The following is a 5,821-nucleotide window of genomic DNA, read 5'->3' as shown; positions in this document are numbered from 1 at the left end:
TTATCATGTGCTTTTGACAGGATCTGTCAGAGTTTGGCAAAGAGTTTGTTTGAAAATGCCTTCCTGTGTGGAAAATTCTATTAATGTACAGTACATTATCAGTCAATTTGGTGGTCCCCTACCTTTTTTAAATGTTTCATATTGGTAGTGTTGTTCGTAAACACAGTATGAAATAGCACTGAAAGAATCACCAACAATGTGAGTTGCAGCCCAGACAACGATGTTCGTTAATCATTACTGAAACGGGTACTGTACTTGTTGGTGCTCGGTGAGGATCTGCCCTTGGTGGGGGGGTTCTGTCATATATATATATATATATATATATATATATATATATATATATATATATATATATAGTACATACATATACACACATACATATATATAATCTAAATCCAAAAGCACTTAATATACTGTTCATGAGAATTCACCAAAGTCAATTGTGACGGGTAGGACCCGTCTAATGGCATTCAGTTCCCCTCCAGACCGTTTAGTGGCAACACCCACAGTGTCGGGGGTTGACGTTCGTCATGCGCAGTACGGCAGTAGCGACGTAATTCGCTGATTGGTCGTGCCTTTATATTCTGCCAGCCCTGCGGAAGAATGATTTGGTGTTTGGTGTGGTGCATATCGGTGGTTTGAGCTCGGCGCTGTGTCTGGATTCTATTGAGTAAGTTCACCTTCGTGATTGGCGGTATTGCTAAGGTTGTATATTACTAAACTGAGGTGTTGGTTAATGTTTTATAGATCGAAAGCTGTTCCAGAGAGTTTTAGAAGAGCACATTTTTAATACAGTGTCAAGAGACTTTATGAATTGGGGAAACAAGACGGTCGTAACAAGCCTGACGCGTTCTAGGTTGGTATGCTGGGAATTTGTAGTGTCTGTAAATGTAATTATTAGATTTATTCATACTGATATAATTTTTATTTCATTAGACACGAATTCCTAGCAGAGGAATACCATAGCACTACCTGCTGACAACAGACCGGTCCCAGTGAACAAGTGTTTGAAGTTACATCAGCACCAGTCGCTGTTTTGTTATATTGGTTTTTTTTTTTTTTGTGTCCGCTTGTTTGTCCTTTGTATGGTACAATTTTATTGTATTGGCCATCATTTCTGCCCTGTATTCTGATGTCAATTGGTGTCGTTGTATCATGAGCCTTGAGTAATCTCACTTCCTAAGTGAGATTGGAAGCTGACGGAAGAGTATATTTTTAACTAGAATAAATAATTGTAGCTTTTATTCTGTGACATTTAATAACTTGGATAGTAATGTTGTTTTTTCGTTCTTTGTTTATTTTCTCCAAAGGTGCTGTTGGTGGAATGCGGTACAGTGTGGGGGTTGTGTGATAGTTTGCAGTGGTTGTGTGGGGTTATTTGACTTTATTAGAGTGTGGTGGTTTTATTGCACATAATAACTTGCTGTGAACTATTGGTCCATGTTTTAGGGTGAAGCCCTCCACCGGAGTTGTGTGCCCACCACAGTAGCCTGGAGATTGTTTGTTATTTTTATTTTAAAATAAACATTGTTATTGTTGCCCTCTACTTGGTCGCCGTCTCTGCTCATTCAGTTGAGACCCCTGCGAGTGGGGAAGGGTTGCCCAAGTGATTGGGGGTGTATATCGGGGTGAGGTGGTTTTGCCAGGTTGCTGTGATTGTCCTGGGCTAAATTGGTACACCTCATTGCCTGTGTTACATTATTGGCGTAGTCGGCAGGATCCTTTTCAGGGACGGCGTCAATTAAGTGGCGGGCAACATACTATTTGTTTCCTATTTTTTTTTTTAAAAAAAAAACAGCGACTGGTTGAATCCTGGGAAGGTACGTAGGGTTTTATTTTAGCTTCTGTGTTCGGAGGTGTAAGACATACATTTTTACCGTCTCTAAATTTGTTTTGGTTATCTGTGCCAGGAGTAGACCCCATGGAGGATTGGGAGGAACAGATCAGGACTCTGACAGAGCAGGTTCAGAAGCTGCAGGCGGATAATGCTAGTCTTCACCAGAGAGTGTCAGGAGAACCAAGGACGTCAGGTCAGTCATCACAGAGTAGGGAATCTGATCCTTTGTCCACCCCAGCACAAGTCACAGAACGTTATGTTTATGTGCCCCGTGAGCGCAAGTGCCCACGGTTCTCTGGTAATGTTGCACACGATCAGGTACCCGTAGAGGAGTGGGTAGAAGAGGCACGGCAGTGTTTAAGTACTAGATATATGACTCAATTAGAGCAAGCATCGTTTTTATATGATTTATTAGATGGGGAAGCCAAGTTAGAAATAAAGTTCCGCCCCGCGGTAGATCGGAGTGATCCGGAACGTGTTTTGCAGATTTTATTGGAGACTTTTGGATGTTTGCAATCTCATATAGAAGCACAGAAGCAATTCTTTCAACGGCGCCAGCGTGAGGGGGAAACGTTGCGAGAGTTCTCCCATGCTTTGTTGTCATTAATGGAAGTGGTGAAGCGGAAGAGTCCAGGGTCTGCTACTAATGCTGATATTTTGGTTAGAGATCAGTTTATAGAATATGTGAAGGATGGTATGCTCCGTCGAGAGTTGAAACGGTTGGTTCGCAGTGATCCTAACATATCCTTCTTGACTATTCGTGGGGAAGCACAGCGCTGGGTGGCCGAAGGGGAGCGTGGGGCTACTGCACGTAGTAGGGCGTTTTCCTGTGACTCTCAATGGGAAGCTGGGTGTGATACACAGGTGGTTAATGCCACAGTTTCCTCTAGTGAAATGGCTGAGGTAAAAGAGTGTTTACGTAAACAGCAAAGTCAGCTGGATGCTATCTTAGCACAGTTAGCTAACCACCCACCATTAAGGGCTGGGACTAATAACCAGCAGACTAAGCGGTTGAGATTTGAATCTGATGGTAGGCCAATTTGCAGACAGTGTAATAGGCCAGGACATATAGCCAGATATTGTCCTGGGTCAGAGGGATGGCAGGCCACCCCAGTGAGAGAGAGACTGGGAGGTGGAAGGGTAGTAGTGTCATCCAACACCCAAGGGCAGCCACAGGGAAACTAATTCCCGCCAGTATGGAGAGCCACATGCTGGATGAGGGTTGTCGGGGCTCGGGAGCCGGTGGGTCTGATGGTATTGGTCCTAGATTGGTGGGGCAATGTCCAGTAGTTAATGTCCTAGTAGATGGAGTAGTAGTACCATCCCTTTTGGACACCGGATCCATGGTGACTACCATTACAGAACGTTTTTTTTTCGCACACTTTCAGCCTAGAGTGCAGGAGCGGCTTCAGTATTGCAGGGGGTTGCGTCTTAAAGCTGCAAACGGGTTGGATATTCCATACTGTGGTTATGTAGAGCTGGATGTAGAAGTGTTGGGAAAGCGCTTACCTGGCATGGGCATCCTGGTAGTAAAAGATTCAGGGGATGCACTTACTCAGCAGAAAAAGGGGCTAGTCCCAGGGGTGTTAGGCATGAATGTATTGACCAGCTGCTACAGAGAATTGTTTAGTCAGCATGGAGATCGGTTGTTTCAGTCCCCAGTATTGCGGGCCGCAGCGCCAGGGTGGATGCCAGCCCTCTCTGAGTGCCAAGCTTTAGAATATGTTTCTAGTTCCGGTCATATAGGTTCAGCTGTCACCCCGAGGGGTCCTGCGGTGCGGATCCCTGCTGGCACTTTGAAACTGGTTCCGGCCACGTGTCGTCAAGATCTGGCATCTTGTGTGCGTACAGTCTTACTGGAAGCTTCAGGCCAAGGACAGGATCTTCCTCCAGGATTGTTGGTCCCTAGTGCGCTTTTGCCTGTGGAGAAGGGTAGTCTGGTGGTTCCAGTAGTTAATGTTGGTCATCAAGACCAGTGGTTAAAGCCGAGGGTTGCCTTAGGGCAGCTTAGTATGGCTAGCGTGTGTCCAGCACAGTACCCCCTTTCTTTCACTGAACAAGAAGATAGTGAGGGTCCAATAGCCTATATTCAGTCAGTGGGAGTACAATGTACATCACTGGTAGATTTAGGTGAAGTCTGTTGGCCTAATTTAAAGTCTGAGGAACAGCAAGAGGCTAAAGCATTGCTTGAACAGTATGCAACAGTGTTCAGCCATGAGACAGGGGATTTGGGGTGTACAACTCTTGTTGAGCATGAAATACCACTGGTGGATGATGTCCCAGTCCGACAGCGATACCGCAGGCTTCCCCCGTCACAATATGACTTGGTAAAGGCGCATATACAAGAGCTGGTAGAGTGTGGGATAGCCAAACCGAGTTGTAGCCCCTACTCATCTCCAATTGTGGTTGTTCAGAAGAAAGACGGTTCTATACGCTTGTGCGTTGATTATCGACAGCTTAATGCAAAGACTCGTAAAGACGCATTTCCTCTCCCTAGGATTGAGGAGTCATTGGATGCACTGGTTGGAGCAAAGTTTTTTTCAACTTTAGATCTAGCTAGTGGATATAATCAGGTCCCAGTAGCTGCTAAGGATCAGGCTAAGACTGCTTTTTGTACCCCGTTTGGATTATTCGAATTCCAACGTATGCCATTTGGATTGTGTAATGCCCCAGGGACTTTTCAAAGGTTGATGGAGAGGATTTTTGGGGACCAGCGGTTCCAGTCTCTTTTACTGTATTTGGATGATGTGGTGGTGTTTTCTTCCACATTTGTAGAGCACATGGAGCGGTTGAGGCTGGTTTTGGAACGGTTGCACCAGAATGGTCTCAAACTGAAATTGAACAAATGCCATTTTTTTCAGACTGAAGTAAGATATTTAGGACATGTAGTCTCAGCAGCAGGCGTCTCCACGGATCCAGACAAGATTGCAGTAGTAGCTGAGTGGAAGGTGCCATCTACTCTGTTTCAGCTCCGTTCATTTTTGGGATTTGCATCATATTATCGCCGCTTTGTAGAGGGGTTTGCCAAGCATGCTGCACCCTTGCATAGGCTGGTTACTAAACTGCAGCCAAAGAAGGGGCTAAAGCGACAGTTGGGGTCAGTTCAGGATTATTGGAATGCAGACTGTGAACAAGCCTTTGCTTCCCTCAAGGCTAAGTTAGTGACTGCTCCCGTGTTGGGATATGCCGATTTCTCTGCACCATTTGTTCTTGAGGTGGATGCTAGCTCCCTAGGGTTAGGGGCAGTATTGTCACAGGAATGTGCAGAGGGGAGGAGACCGATTGCTTATGCAAGTCGAGGACTAAGGCCTACGGAGCGAAATATGAACAACTACAGTGCCATGAAGTTGGAGCTGCTAGCATTGAAGTGGGCGGTAACTGAAAAATTTAGAGAATATCTCTTGGGAAATTCTTTTACTGTTTACACCGACAACAACCCATTGTGCTACCTGCAGACTGCGAAGCTGGGCGCAGTGGAGCAGCGTTGGGCTGCCCAGTTGGCATTGTTTGACTTCAAGGTCATCTATCGTGCTGGTGCGACCAATAAGAATGCTGACGCCTTGTCGAGGTTGCCACTGCCCCCATCCCCAAGCAGTATGGATGAGGTGGCTGGTGGAATCGCTGTCCCACGAGGGTGTCAGGCATTGGGTGTGGCTGTTGCCTCCATGGAACCCATAGATGCGGTTCCGACTAGGAGTAAAGGAGATTTGGCCGCATTACAAGGGGAGGATGCAGTGATAAAAAGTTTTCTGTGGTACTGGCGGCAAGGAAGGTTTCCCACGAAGATGGAGAGAGCCCAGTTAGGTGGACGGGTTTTAGAGTTGCTGCGTCAGTGGAACCGTGTTCGAGACAAGGAAGGGGTTTTGTATCGAGTAACTAGGAGTCCAGTCGGTGTAGGGGAGCGTTTACAGCTGCTGCTACCCCAGGTGCTGCATGCAGAAGTGCTTACTTCACTCCACGATAATCATGGTCACCAAGGGACAG

The 5,821-nt window shown here is 46.1% G+C and overlaps 1 long non-coding RNA gene across 1 annotated transcript; it reads left to right on the top strand.

Moving 5' to 3' along the window:
* Positions 1–468: 468 nt before the first annotated feature.
* LOC143510586 (uncharacterized) lies at positions 469–1,734 on the top strand. The gene is made up of 3 exons (XR_013130027.1): positions 469–670; positions 748–856; positions 937–1,734. It is a non-coding gene; the product is annotated as an uncharacterized LOC143510586 (long non-coding RNA).
* The last annotated feature ends 4,087 nt before the right edge of the window (positions 1,735–5,821 follow it).

The sequence above is a fragment of the Brachyhypopomus gauderio genome, chromosome 3 (assembly GCF_052324685.1).
Source record: "Brachyhypopomus gauderio isolate BG-103 chromosome 3, BGAUD_0.2, whole genome shotgun sequence".
Lineage (NCBI taxonomy): Eukaryota > Metazoa > Chordata > Actinopteri > Gymnotiformes > Hypopomidae > Brachyhypopomus > Brachyhypopomus gauderio.
The sequence above is the reverse complement of the archived record's forward strand: the minus strand, read 5'-3'. Positions and strand labels throughout refer to the sequence as shown.